Source organism: Equus caballus, chromosome 20 (genome assembly GCF_041296265.1).
Source record: "Equus caballus isolate H_3958 breed thoroughbred chromosome 20, TB-T2T, whole genome shotgun sequence".
In the NCBI taxonomy this organism is placed as follows: domain Eukaryota; kingdom Metazoa; phylum Chordata; class Mammalia; order Perissodactyla; family Equidae; genus Equus; species Equus caballus.
In genome coordinates this window covers 779,499-794,805 of record NC_091703.1, presented here as the reverse complement: position 1 = coordinate 794,805, position 15,307 = coordinate 779,499, and the positions used below count along the sequence as shown (strand labels likewise).

General features: G+C 51.8%; 1 long non-coding RNA gene across 1 annotated transcript in view; it reads left to right on the top strand.

Moving 5' to 3' along the window:
* The window catches only part of LOC138919311 (uncharacterized), a 150,984-nt gene extending 140,600 nt beyond the window's left edge, over window positions 1-10,384 (top strand). The window contains exons 29-31 of the long non-coding RNA XR_011429420.1: window positions 4,462-4,633; window positions 4,759-5,017; window positions 10,327-10,384. This is a non-coding gene — a long non-coding RNA (uncharacterized lncRNA). The remainder of the gene's footprint in view (window positions 1-4,461; window positions 4,634-4,758; window positions 5,018-10,326) is intronic.
* Window positions 10,385-15,307: the final 4,923 nt, after the last annotated feature.

Genomic DNA, 15,307 nt, shown 5'->3' with positions numbered 1-15,307 from the left:
ACCCCCAGCTGCCGTTGCCCGCCCCGTGGGACTAGGGATTGCCAGAGATCTCGGAGAGGACCGGGGTGGGGGAACTTTCAAAGGCGGGTCCGGCGACCCGGAGGGGAAGCGCCGGAGCTCCGCCAGACAGCAGACAAAAATCTCTGTCTGCCGGTAGCAGAGGGGCCACGCTGAGCATTCAGAGCTCCCGGCAGAGGCCCGGAGAGAAGCCCAGAGGGCGGGGCGACCCCCAGCTGCCGTTGCCCACCCGGTGAGGCTAGGGATTGCCGGAGATCTCGGAGAGGACTGGGGCTGGAGAGAGTTCCAGAGACCCAGCTTAGTAGCCTAGGGGGAAGCCCTACAGGCTCACAGAAGCCTTAGGGAAAGCCTCTGCACAGCACCAGTAGAAGGCACCCAGCCGCCAGCCACAAGGCTGGAAGACCCCAGGGCAAAAGCAGCATAGCTAGGTGTACTAACCACAGACTGTAGAAGATGCCCCCCAATGGAGTTCCTGTAGCAAGGGATGATGGGGGCATCCCTTGAACATCTTCCCTATTCTGCCTGACAGTAATAGGTGCCTGGCGTATGGTCCCCAGGAGAGAAAAGGAGAAAGAAAAGGAGCCATTACCTTGAAAATCCCCCCACTGGGGTTCCTGTAGCAAGGGATGATGGGGGCATCCCTTGAACATCTTCCCTATTCTGCCTGGCAGGAATAGGTGCCTGGCGTATGGTCCCAGAGAAAGGGAGCCATTACCTTGAAAATCCCCCCACTGGGGTTCCTGTAGCAAGGGATGATCGGGGCATCCCTTGAACATCTTCCCTATTCTGCCTGGCAGGAATAGGTGCCTGGTGAATGGTCCCAGAGAAAGGGAGCCATTACCTTGAAAATCCCCCCATTGGGGTTCCTGTAGCAAGGGATGATGGGGGCATCCCTTGAACATCTTCCCTATTCTGCCTGGCAGGAATAGGTGCCTGGCGTATGGTCCCAGGAGAGAAAAGGACAAAGACAGTGAGAAAGAGAAAGACAGTGAGGAATTTTCCGCCAGTCTGGGGGACATTCTACCCAATTGCATCCTGGAGCCATTCTCCCAAGAAGGGGTTCCCATACTCCACCAAAGGTTAGAGTTTGGTACTTCCCTTGAACTGGAGTCCCGAGTGGGACTTTCCTCGCAGTTCAGAGCGTGGTCAGGTGCCAGAGGGAGGGATCCCAATCCAGCCTTAGGAAAAGAAACCTTCCACGGGAGTCTTGGAGATTTGCGGCCGTCCTAATGACTTAAGTGGCCGACCCGCGCCCACGTAAAATTTGTCTATTAGAGATAGAGTCAGGAAGGAATGGATTAATTCATTCTCCATCACCCTGAGGCTTAAGGTACTGAATCTCTTCAAGCTGAATGCCACAATTTGCCCCATAGAGTAGCCATGGGCAGCAAACGTGGATTCATACAGCCATCCAAGAAAGTTCCCGATGGAGCAGTGAATCTAGATCCATCCTTGAAAAAGAGAAAGGCATAAGGAAGAAAAGGGCACTTACCAGAACTCGAGCTCACAAGCCGATAAAGCAAGTCCCCGTACGGGCCACCAGAAATGATGCGGGATCGGTGAGCCGAGGAGTCGAAAGAAAGATTTCTTAGACTCTCAAGATCTGGCAGTAGTGCTCTTTTATTTAGAGAATAGTGAGGAATAGCATGGGGACAGGACCCATGGGCAGGCAGAGCTGGTGTGTGGGGACAAGACCCACGGGCAGTCAGAGCTCCTGCTGCTGCCCCCGCTGGCATGGGGACAGGTCCCATGGGCAGGCAGAGCTAGTGTGTGGGGACAAGACCCACAGGCAGTCAGAGCTCCTGCTGCTGCCGCTGCTGCTGCCCCCGCTGGCATGGGGACAGGACCCATGGGCAGGCAGAGCTGGTGCGTGGGGACAGGACCCACGGGCAGTCAGAGCTCCTGCTGCTGCCGCTGCTGCTGCCCCCGCTGGCATGGGGACAGGACCCATGGGCAGGCAGAGCTGGTGCGTGGGGACAGGACCCACGGGCAGTCAGAGCTCCTGCTGCTGCCCTGAGTTGAGGGTTAGGGCTAATTTTATAAGGCATGGGTACGTGACTTATTTTTACTGGAAAAAAAAAGAAAAGATGATGTAAAAAGTCATTAGATGATTTCAGTGCAGATGGGGTCTGGTTATTGTGCGGTCATATAACTTTAGATACGAATCTGGCCATATAGATCGGCATGCAGGTGAGGATGCCCCAGGCTTCTCTCCCTGGGGCGGTCCTAATTCATACCATAAAAAAAGTCCACTGGGTCGTATAGTTTGGCATGTAGGCCAGGTCACCTTGGGCTTCTCTAGCTGGGGCAGCCTTAATCCACATCAGTAGCCACTCACATTTTTCAAACAAGTTTAAATAAACATGAGAGTACATAGTAGAAACCTGAGTTGAGAATCATAGGTGGGAGGTAAGGAATCTGACAGGTTGCAGTCAAGGTGTCATCCAGGGGTGCCTCTGAAGCTTGACTGAGGCTGGAGGAGTGCCGGGGTCCCGCCCCGGCGGAGTCCAGGTTCCTGAGGGGTGGACGGCGTCGGCACGATGAGTGAGGGGGAAATAAAGGGGACGTGAGACTTGGGTTGGTGTTAGCAAGTCCGACTTTACTGTGCACAAGTGTGGTTTATATATTTTTCAGGATTAGTACAGAAATAGTTCTACAAATATTCTCAGAGAGATAAGGAAATAAAAAACGAGCACAAGAATATTTATTAGCATTCTATTCTATAGAGCATAAGGTTAATGGTAGTCTTCTCCGCAATTAACTGGTGTTTGTTTTCTCTAAGCTAAAGGAGATAGGTACCTAGGCGTCTGTTGTGATTCATGGTAAAGTTAAATCCAAGAGAGAAGGTCCAGGCCTCCGGACAGGACAGCAGTCCGTCTGGTTGCATCCTGGTGGAGCCATCCCTGCCTCCCTCAATCATTTACGCTATTAGTGTAGACGGTTAATGGGAACAAAAGGCGACTCCAGGGTGTCTTATCCACAGGGCTATCTGCATTCTCAGCGGGCAGTTAAACATCTTTACATTTCTGCGCCCTTTAGGGGGTGAAAGCATTCCTTTGTCTTTTAGATTGTGGAGCTAACAGTCCCTTAAGCACACTGCCAGAGAAAGTATCACTTTGTTAGTAAAGTAAAGGGCTGAAAAGCTAAGCTAAACTATGTAGCTTCAAGAATAAAAAAGAGAAATAAGTACAGACATAACCTTGCTAGAAAGCATGCATATAATTCAGAAAATATCAGGGGTGTCGGCCGGCCATTCTTCACCGAGGGGCATCCCTGCACCCCTCGGCCCTTCTACTCATCAATTATTTATTATTTATTGCTTTTAGGAGAAAACCTCTACAGCATTTTAACAGAAAGCAGAAGGTCAAGAATAATATATAGATACTTCTTGATCATCCAATTAACCAGCAAACTTAGAAGGACCATGCATATATATTTAGACAAAGAACTGGAGGGAGAAGGAAACATTAACCAGATGGAGGCCATAAACCTGATTCGACATCTTATCTGGGCAGGATTCCTTTCTGATTGTCTCAAATGGGACTGTGTGCTCCTCCAATAATTAACTGAAAAATATCTTGAAAGTTACCTGCAGGTGGTCACATTCTCTTATGCTATCTAATTTTCCCAGGAGATAGTGCCTCCCAAGCAGCCACCCAAAGGAGTGAAAACTGGAGGTTAAGAAAGGAAAAGGAATGAAGGGCAATTAGAAGCAGCACAGGTTTCAGAACTATGTGAGGGGCTGGCCGGTTATTCTTCACCAAGGGGCGGCCCTGCACCCCTCAGCGTTAATCGGCTGGTCCCTGTCAAACAGCCAATCAAATGATGTAGCCACGGCTCCCAGCAGAGGAGCTGCTTCCAAGATGACTCACTCACATGACTGGCAAGTCGATGCTGGCTTTTGGCAGGAGGCCTTAGTTCTTCGTCATGTGGCGTCTCCATAGGGCTGCTTGAGTCTCCTTAAGGTTCCACATGGCCACTGACTTCCCCAGCGCAAGTGATCTGAGAGAGAGCAGGGCCAAGCTGCACTGTCTTTAATGATACAGTCTTGGAAGCCACACTCCATCATTCCCACACTTTTCTTGGTGACACAGCTCAGCCCTATTCTGTGTGGAGGGGACAACACAAGGGCGTGACTACCAGGAGGTGAGAATTGTTGGAGGTCAGCTTGGAGGTGGGTGATCATAGAAGTTAATTAATTTAAAAGTGAAGTAATGCATGCCTAGTGGATGGCAAGCAGTTAATTTGTGAACAAGAGAAGGCAAAAGGGAGAGAAATTTTAAAACAGGGGTTGAAATGACTTGTGTGGTTAGCGTGCTAAGGAATCAATACGAAGTTACTGAAAGTATTGCTTAGCAGCTGTTGAAGTTAGACGATGGTATTTTAGACATTTGGATAACTTTTTATTTGAATGTTTTATATGCTATTTTCCCCCCTGCTTAGGATCAGCAAAGTCTCTTCTAAGTGATCAACGAAGACAAATGTTCCAGAAATACCTAGAGGAAAAGCGACTGAAAAAATTGAGAAACCTCAGCGATGACCACTTATAGTGGGTGTTTATAGACATGATAAGCCTATTTTTCTTTCACGAATACCAGCACACCAACCAAAAAAGGTAAATTTAGTATCATAACTTGATATTCAGGAATAGTTCTTAACCAGACTTTTCTTTAAGAGATTATACTTGAGGAATTCCAAGATGGCGCCGTGAGTAGTCCTCTTTGTCTCTCGCCCTTCGAGTCTACAATTATTTGGACACTTATCGCTTGACAAAGGATATCCAGACAGCATCTCAGGACGTCTGAGACACCCACGCGACTATACATCGGAAGGCGGACGGACTTTCCTCCGGGAGGATGTGGAAATAGGTGAAAACTCTCCGACCCCGACGGGCAGCCTAGTACCCGCAAGCGGCTTTCTTCCAACGGACGCCCCCAGAGGATCCACACACATCTAGGGCAGGAGCGAGAACACAACAGAGGAGCGACGGTGGAAACAGGTGACCAGAACCCTACTTAAACCCCCCGCAATTACTCCTAAACGCAGAGGGAAACTTTGGAGTTGCACACCTGAGCCCGCGGGGAGAGTCTCTCCCCGCCATTGGCGGGGAGACCCGGCCTGGTGCTCGGGGCGCCCGGAGGGTCCCAGAGAGAGACACGGAGGGCACGGAGGTCTCCCAGCTGCCGTTGCCCGCCCCGTGGGACTAGGGATTGCCGGAGATCTCGGAGAGGACCGGGGCGGGGGAACTTTCAAAGGCGGGTCCGGCGACCCGGTGGGGAAGCGCCGGAGCTCCGCCAGGCAGCAGACAAAACTCTCAGTCTGCCGGTAGCAGAGGGGCCACGCTGAGCACTCAGGGCTCCCGGCAGAGGCCCGGAGAGAAGCCCAGAGGGCGGGGCGACCCCCAGCTGCCGTTGCCCGCCCCGGGGGACTAGGGATTGCCGGAGATCTCGGAGAGGACCGGGGCGGGGGAACTTTCAAAGGCCGGATCGGCGACCCGGAGGGGAAGCGCCGGAGCTCCGCCAGGCAGCAGACAAAACTCTCTGTCTGCCGGTAGCAGAGGGGCCACGCTGAGCACTCAGGGCTCCCGGCAGAGGCCCGGACAGAAGCCCAGAGCGCGGGGCGACCCCCAGCTGCCGTTGCCCGCCCCGTGGGACTAGGGATTGCCGGAGATCTCGGAGAGGACCGGGGCGGGGGAACTTTCAAAGGCCGGATCGGCGACCCGGAGGGGAAGTGCCGGAGCTCCCCCAGGCAGCAGACAAAACTCTCTGTCTGCCGGTAGCAGAGGGGCCACGCTGAGCACTCAGGGCTCCCGGCAGAGGCCCGGAGAGAAGCCCAGAGCGCGGGGCGACCCCCAGCTGCCGTTGCCCGCCCCGTGGGACTAGGGATTGCCGGAGATCTCGGAGAGGACCGGGGTGGGGGAACTTTCAAAGGCGGGTCCGGCGACCCGGAGGGGAAGCGCCGGAGCTCCGCCAGGCAGCAGACAAAAATCTCTGTCTGCCGGTAGCAGAGGGGCCACGCTGAGCATTCAGAGCTCCCGGCAGAGGCCCGGAGAGAAGCCCAGAGGGCGGGGCGACCCCCAGCTGCCGTTGCCCACCCGGTGAGGCTAGGGATTGCCGGAGATCTCGGAGAGGACTGGGGCTGGAGAGAGTTCCAGAGACCCAGCTTAGTAGCCTAGGGGGAAGCCCTACAGGCTCACAGAAGCCTTAGGGAAAGCCTCTGCACAGCACCAGTAGAAGGCACCCAGCCACCAGCCACAAGGCTGGAAGACCCCAGGGCAAAAGCAGCATAGCTAGGTGTACTAACCACAGACTGTAGAAGATGCCCCCCAATGGAGTTCCTGTAGCAAGGGATGATGGGGGCATCCCTTGAACATCTTCCCTATTCTGCCTGACAGTAATAGGTGCCTGGCGTATGGTCCCCAGGAGAGAAAAGGAGAAAGAAAAGGAGCCATTACCTTGAAAATCCCCCCACTGGGGTTCCTGTAGCAAGGGATGATGGGGGCATCCCTTGAACATCTTCCCTATTCTGCCTGGCAGGAATAGGTGCCTGGCGTATGGTCCCAGAGAAAGGGAGCCATTACCTTGAAAATCCCCCCACTGGGGTTCCTGTAGCAAGGGATGATCGGGGCATCCCTTGAACATCTTCCCTATTCTGCCTGGCAGGAATAGGTGCCTGGTGAATGGTCCCAGAGAAAGGGAGCCATTACCTTGAAAATCCCCCCATTGGGGTTCCTGTAGCAAGGGATGATGGGGGCATCCCTTGAACATCTTCCCTATTCTGCCTGGCAGGAATAGGTGCCTGGCGTATGGTCCCAGGAGAGAAAAGGACAAAGACAGTGAGAAAGAGAAAGACAGTGAGGAATTTTCCGCCAGTCTGGGGGACATTCTACCCAATTGCATCCTGGAGCCATTCTCCCAAGAAGGGGTTCCCATACTCCACCAAAGGTTAGAGTTTGGTACTTCCCTTGAACTGGAGTCCCGAGTGGGACTTTCCTCGCAGTTCAGAGCGTGGTCAGGTGCCAGAGGGAGGGATCCCAATCCAGCCTTAGGAAAAGAAACCTTCCACGGGAGTCTTGGAGATTTGCGGCCGTCCTAATGACTTAAGTGGCCGACCCGCGCCCACGTAAAATTTGTCTATTAGAGATAGAGTCAGGAAGGAATGGATTAATTCATTCTCCATCACCCTGAGGCTTAAGGTACTGAATCTCTTCAAGCTGAATGCCACAATTTGCCCCATAGAGTAGCCATGGGCAGCAAACGTGGATTCATACAGCCATCCAAGAAAGTTCCCGATGGAGCAGTGAATCTAGATCCATCCTTGAAAAAGAGAAAGGCATAAGGAAGAAAAGGGCACTTACCAGAACTCGAGCTCACAAGCCGATAAAGCAAGTCCCCGTACGGGCCACCAGAAATGATGCGGGATCGGTGAGCCGAGGAGTCGAAAGAAAGATTTCTTAGACTCTCAAGATCTGGCAGTAGTGCTCTTTTATTTAGAGAATAGTGAGGAATAGCATGGGGACAGGACCCATGGGCAGGCAGAGCTGGTGTGTGGGGACAAGACCCACGGGCAGTCAGAGCTCCTGCTGCTGCCCCCGCTGGCATGGGGACAGGTCCCATGGGCAGGCAGAGCTAGTGTGTGGGGACAAGACCCACAGGCAGTCAGAGCTCCTGCTGCTGCCGCTGCTGCTGCCCCCGCTGGCATGGGGACAGGACCCATGGGCAGGCAGAGCTGGTGCGTGGGGACAGGACCCACGGGCAGTCAGAGCTCCTGCTGCTGCCGCTGCTGCTGCCCCCGCTGGCATGGGGACAGGACCCATGGGCAGGCAGAGCTGGTGCGTGGGGACAGGACCCACGGGCAGTCAGAGCTCCTGCTGCTGCCCTGAGTTGAGGGTTAGGGCTAATTTTATAAGGCATGGGTACGTGACTTATTTTTACTGGAGAAAAAAAGAAAAGATGATGTAAAAAGTCATTAAATGATTTCAGTGCAGATGGGGTCTGGTTATTGTGCGGTCATATAACTTTAGATACGAATCTGGCCATATAGATCGGCATGCAGGTGAGGATGCCCCAGGCTTCTCTCCCTGGGGCGGTCCTAATTCATACCATAAAAAAAGTCCACTGGGTCGTATAGTTTGGCATGTAGGCCAGGTCACCTTGGGCTTCTCTAGCTGGGGCAGCCTTAATCCACATCAGTAGCCACTCACATTTTTCAAACAAGTTTAAATAAACATGAGAGTACATAGTAGAAACCTGAGTTGAGAATCATAGGTGGGAGGTAAGGAATCTGACAGGTTGCAGTCAAGGTGTCATCCAGGGGTGCCTCTGAAGCTTGACTGAGGCTGGAGGAGTGCCGGGGTCCCGCCCCGGCGGAGTCCAGGTTCCTGAGGGGTGGACGGCGTCGGCACGATGAGTGAGGGGGAAATAAAGGGGACGTGAGACTTGGGTTGGTGTTAGCAAGTCCGACTTTACTGTGCACAAGTGTCGTTTATATATTTTTCAGGATTAGTACAGAAATAGTTCTACAAATATTCTCAGAGAGATAAGGAAATAAAAAACGAGCACAAGAATATTTATTAGCATTCTATTCTATAGAGCATAAGGTTAATGGTAGTCTTCTCCGCAATTAACTGGTGTTTGTTTTCTCTAAGCTAAAGGAGATAGGTACCTAGGCGTCTGTTGTGATTCATGGTAAAGTTAAATCCAAGAGAGAAGGTCCAGGCCTCCGGACAGGACAGCAGTCCGTCTGGTTGCATCCTGGTGGAGCCATCCCTGCCTCCCTCAATCATTTACGCTATTAGTGTAGACGGTTAATGGGAACAAAAGGCGACTCCAGGGTGTCTTATCCACAGGGCTATCTGCATTCTCAGCGGGCAGTTAAACATCTTTACATTTCTGCGCCCTTTAGGGGGTGAAAGCATTCCTTTGTCTTTTAGATTGTGGAGCTAACAGTCCCTTAAGCACACTGCCAGAGAAAGTATCACTTTGTTAGTAAAGTAAAGGGCTGAAAAGCTAAGCTAAACTATGTAGCTTCAAGAATAAAAAAGAGAAATAAGTACAGACATAACCTTGCTAGAAAGCATGCATATAATTCAGAAAATATCAGGGGTGTCGGCCGGCCATTCTTCACCGAGGGGCATCCCTGCACCCCTCGGCCCTTCTACTCATCAATTATTTATTATTTATTGCTTTTAGGAGAAAACCTCTATAGCATTTTAACAGAAAGCAGAAGGTCAAGAATAATATATAGATACTTCTTGATCATCCAATTAACCAGCAAACTTAGAAGGACCATGCATATATATTTAGACAAAGAACTGGAGGGAGAAGGAAACATTAACCAGATGGAGGCCATAAACCTGATTCGACATCTTATCTGGGCAGGATTCCTTTCTGATTGTCTCAAATGGGACTGTGTGCTCCTCCAATAATTAACTGAAAAATATCTTGAAAGTTACCTGCAGGTGGTCACATTCTCTTATGCTATCTAATTTTCCCAGGAGATAGTGCCTCCCAAGCAGCCACCCAAAGGAGTGAAAACTGGAGGTTAAGAAAGGAAAAGGAATGAAGGGCAATTAGAAGCAGCACAGGTTTCAGAACTATGTGAGGGGCTGGCCGGTTATTCTTCACCAAGGGGCGGCCCTGCACCCCTCAGCGTTAATCGGCTGGTCCCTGTCAAACAGCCAATCAAATGATGTAGCCACGGCTCCCAGCAGAGGAGCTGCTTCCAAGATGACTCACTCACATGACTGGCAAGTCGATGCTGGCTTTTGGCAGGAGGCCTTAGTTCTTCGTCATGTGGCGTCTCCATAGGGCTGCTTGAGTCTCCTTAAGGTTCCACATGGCCACTGACTTCCCCAGCGCAAGTGATCTGAGAGAGAGCAGGGCCAAGCTGCACTGTCTTTAATGATACAGTCTTGGAAGCCACACTCCATCATTCCCACACTTTTCTTGGTGACACAGCTCAGCCCTATTCTGTGTGGAGGGGACAACACAAGGGCGTGACTACCAGGAGGTGAGAATTGTTGGAGGTCAGCTTGGAGGTGGGTGATCATAGAAGTTAATTAATTTAAAAGTGAAGTAATGCATGCCTAGTGGATGGCAAGCAGTTAATTTGTGAACAAGAGAAGGCAAAAGGGAGAGAAATTTTAAAACAGGGGTTGAAATGACTTGTGTGGTTAGCGTGCTAAGGAATCAATACGAAGTTACTGAAAGTATTGCTTAGCAGCTGTTGAAGTTAGACGATGGTATTTTAGACATTTGGATAACTTTTTATTTGAATGTTTTATATGCTATTTTCCCCCCTGCTTAGGATCAGCAAAGTCTCTTCTAAGTGATCAACGAAGACAAATGTTCCAGAAATACCTAGAGGAAAAGCGACTGAAAAAATTGAGAAACCTCAGCGATGACCACTTATAGTGGGTGTTTATAGACATGATAAGCCTATTTTTCTTTCACGAATACCAGCACACCAACCAAAAAAGGTAAATTTAGTATCATAACTTGATATTCAGGAATAGTTCTTAACCAGACTTTTCTTTAAGAGATTATACTTGAGGAATTCCAAGATGGCGCCGTGAGTAGTCCTCTTTGTCTCTCGCCCTTCGAGTCTACAATTATTTGGACACTTATCGCTTGACAAAGGATATCCAGACAGCATCTCAGGACGTCTGAGACACCCACGCGACTATACATCGGAAGGCGGACGGACTTTCCTCCGGGAGGATGTGGAAATAGGTGAAAACTCTCCGACCCCGACGGGCAGCCTAGTACCCGCAAGCGGCTTTCTTCCAACGGACGCCCCCAGAGGATCCACACACATCTAGGGCAGGAGCGAGAACACAACAGAGGAGCGACGGTGGAAACAGGTGACCAGAACCCTACTTAAACCCCCCGCAATTACTCCTAAACGCAGAGGGAAACTTTGGAGTTGCACACCTGAGCCCGCGGGGAGAGTCTCTCCCCGCCATTGGCGGGGAGACCCGGCCTGGTGCTCGGGGCGCCCGGAGGGTCCCAGAGAGAGACACGGAGGGCACGGAGGTCTCCCAGCTGCCGTTGCCCGCCCCATGGGACTAGGGATTGCCGGAGATCTCGGAGAGGACCGGGGCGGGGGAACTTTCAAAGGCGGGTCCGGCGACCCGGTGGGGAAGCGCCGGAGCTCCGCCAGGCAGCAGACAAAACTCTCAGTCTGCCGGTAGCAGAGGGGCCACGCTGAGCACTCAGGGCTCCCGGCAGAGGCCCGGACAGAAGCCCAGAGGGCGGGGCGACCCCCAGCTGCCGTTGCCCGCCCCGGGGGACTAGGGATTGCCGGAGATCTCGGAGAGGACCGGGGCGGGGGAACTTTCAAAGGCCGGATCGGCGACCCGGAGGGGAAGCGCCGGAGCTCCCCCAGGCAGCAGACAAAACTCTCTGTCTGCCGGTAGCAGAGGGGCCACGCTGAGCACTCAGGGCTCCCGGCAGAGGCCCGGAGAGAAGCCCAGAGCGCGGGGCGACCCCCAGCTGCCGTTGCCCGCCCCGTGGGACTAGGGATTGCCGGAGATCTCGGAGAGGACCGGGGTGGGGGAACTTTCAAAGGCGGGTCCGGCGACCCGGAGGGGAAGCGCCGGAGCTCCGCCAGGCAGCAGACAAAACTCTCTGTCTGCCGGTAGCAGAGGGGCCACGCTGAGCATTCAGAGCTCCCGGCAGAGGCCCGGAGAGAAGCCCAGAGGGCGGGGCGACCCCCAGCTGCCGTTGCCCACCCGGTGAGGCTAGGGATTGCCGGAGATCTCGGAGAGGACTGGGGCTGGAGAGAGTTCCAGAGACCCAGCTTAGTAGCCTAGGGGGAAGCCCTACAGGCTCACAGAAGCCTTAGGGAAAGCCTCTGCACAGCACCAGTAGAAGGCACCCAGCCGCCAGCCACAAGGCTGGAAGACCCCAGGGCAAAAGCAGCATAGCTAGGTGTACTAACCACAGACTGTAGAAGATGCCCCCCAATGGAGTTCCTGTAGCAAGGGATGATGGGGGCATCCCTTGAACATCTTCCCTATTCTGCCTGACAGTAATAGGTGCCTGGCGTATGGTCCCCAGGAGAGAAAAGGAGAAACAAAAGGAGCCATTACCTTGAAAATCCCCTCACTGGGGTTCCTGTAGCAAGGGATGATGGGGGCATCCCTTGAACATCTTCCCTATTCTGCCTGGCAGGAATAGGTGCCTGGCGTATGGTCCCAGAGAAAGGGAGCCATTACCTTGAAAATCCCCCCATTGGGGTTCCTGTAGCAAGGGATGATGGGGGCATCCCTTGAACATCTTCCCTATTCTGCCTGGCAGGAATAGGTGCCTGGCGTATGGTCCCAGGAGAGAAAAGGACAAAGACAGTGAGAAAGAGAAAGACAGTGAGGAATTTTCCGCCAGTCTGGGGGACATTCTACCCAATTGCATCCTGGAGCCATTCTCCCAAGAAGGGGTTCCCATACTCCACCAAAGGTTAGAGTTTGGTACTTCCCTTGAACTGGAGTCCCGAGTGGGACTTTCCTCGCAGTTCAGAGCGTGGTCAGGTGCCAGAGGGAGGGATCCCAATCCAGCCTTAGGAAAAGAAACCTTCCACGGGAGTCTTGGAGATTTGCGGCCGTCCTAATGACTTAAGTGGCCGACCCGCGCCCACGTAAAATTTGTCTATTAGAGATAGAGTCAGGAAGGAATGGATTAATTCATTCTCCATCACCCTGAGGCTTAAGGTACTGAATCTCTTCAAGCTGAATGCCACAATTTGCCCCATAGAGTAGCCATGGGCAGCAAACGTGGATTCATACAGCCATCCAAGAAAGTTCCCAATGGAGCAGTGAATCTAGATCCATCCTTGAAAAAGAGAAAGGCATAAGGAAGAAAAGGGCACTTACCAGAACTCGAGCTCACAAGCCGATAAAGCAAGTCCCCGTACGGGCCACCAGAAATGATGCGGGATCGGTGAGCCGAGGAGTCGAAAGAAAGATTTCTTAGACTCTCAAGATCTGGCAGTAGTGCTCTTTTATTTAGAGAATAGTGAGGAATAGCATGGGGACAGGACCCATGGGCAGGCAGAGCTGGTGTGTGGGGACAAGACCCACGGGCAGTCAGAGCTCCTGCTGCTGCCCCCGCTGGCATGGGGACAGGTCCCATGGGCAGGCAGAGCTAGTGTGTGGGGACAAGACCCACAGGCAGTCAGAGCTCCTGCTGCTGCCGCTGCTGCTGCCCCCGCTGGCATGGGGACAGGACCCATGGGCAGGCAGAGCTGGTGCGTGGGGACAGGACCCACGGGCAGTCAGAGCTCCTGCTGCTGCCGCTGCTGCTGCCCCCGCTGGCATGGGGACAGGACCCATGGGCAGGCAGAGCTGGTGCGTGGGGACAGGACCCACGGGCAGTCAGAGCTCCTGCTGCTGCCCTGAGTTGAGGGTTAGGGCTAATTTTATAAGGCATGGGTACGTGACTTATTTTTACTGGAAAAAAAAAGAAAAGATGATGTAAAAAGTCATTAAATGATTTCAGTGCAGATGGGGTCTGGTTATTGTGCGGTCATATAACTTTAGATACGAATCTGGCCATATAGATCGGCATGCAGGTGAGGATGCCCCAGGCTTCTCTCCCTGGGGCGGTCCTAATTCATACCATAAAAAAAGTCCACTGGGTCGTATAGTTTGGCATGTAGGCCAGGTCACCTTGGGCTTCTCTAGCTGGGGCAGCCTTAATCCACATCAGTAGCCACTCACATTTTTCAAACAAGTTTAAATAAACATGAGAGTACATAGTAGAAACCTGAGTTGAGAATCATAGGTGGGAGGTAAGGAATCTGACAGGTTGCAGTCAAGGTGTCATCCAGGGGTGCCTCTGAAGCTTGACTGAGGCTGGAGGAGTGCCGGGGTCCCGCCCCGGCGGAGTCCAGGTTCCTGAGGGGTGGACGGCGTCGGCACGATGAGTGAGGGGGAAATAAAGGGGACGTGAGACTTGGGTTGGTGTTAGCAAGTCCGACTTTACTGTGCACAAGTGTCGTTTATATATTTTTCAGGATTAGTACAGAAATAGTTCTACAAATATTCTCAGAGAGATAAGGAAATAAAAAACGAGCACAAGAATATTTATTAGCATTCTATTCTATAGAGCATAAGGTTAATGGTAGTCTTCTCCGCAATTAACTGGTGTTTGTTTTCTCTAAGCTAAAGGAGATAGGTACCTAGGCGTCTGTTGTGATTCATGGTAAAGTTAAATCCAAGAGAGAAGGTCCAGGCCTCCGGACAGGACAGCAGTCCGTCTGGTTGCATCCTGGTGGAGCCATCCCTGCCTCCCTCAATCATTTACGCTATTAGTGTAGACGGTTAATGGGAACAAAAGGCGACTCCAGGGTGTCTTATCCACAGGGCTATCTGCATTCTCAGCGGGCAGTTAAACATCTTTACATTTCTGCGCCCTTTAGGGGGTGAAAGCATTCCTTTGTCTTTTAGATTGTGGAGCTAACAGTCCCTTAAGCACACTGCCAGAGAAAGTATCACTTTGTTAGTAAAGTAAAGGGCTGAAAAGCTAAGCTAAACTATGTAGCTTCAAGAATAAAAAAGAGAAATAAGTACAGACATAACCTTGCTAGAAAGCATGCATATAATTCAGAAAATATCAGGGGTGTCGGCCGGCCATTCTTCACCGAGGGGCATCCCTGCACCCCTCGGCCCTTCTACTCATCAATTATTTATTATTTATTGCTTTTAGGAGAAAACCTCTATAGCATTTTAACAGAAAGCAGAAGGTCAAGAATAATATATAGATACTTCTTGATCATCCAATTAACCAGCAAACTTAGAAGGACCATGCATATATATTTAGACAAAGAACTGGAGGGAGAAGGAAACATTAACCAGATGGAGGCCATAAACCTGATTCGACATCTTATCTGGGCAGGATTCCTTTCTGATTGTCTCAAATGGGACTGTGTGCTCCTCCAATAATTAACTGAAAAATATCTTGAAAGTTACCTGCAGGTGGTCACATTCTCTTATGCTATCTAATTTTCCCAGGAGATAGTGCCTCCCAAGCAGCCACCCAAAGGAGTGAAAACTGGAGGTTAAGAAAGGAAAAGGAATGAAGGGCAATTAGAAGCAGCACAGGTTTCAGAACTATGTGAGGGGCTGGCCGGTTATTCTTCACCAAGGGGCGGCCCTGCACCCCTCAGCGTTAATCGGCTGGTCCCTGTCAAACAGCCAATCAAATGATGTAGCCACGGCTCCCAGCAGAGGAGCTGCTTCCAAGATGACTCACTCACATGACTGGCAAGTCGATGCTGGCTTTTGGCAGGA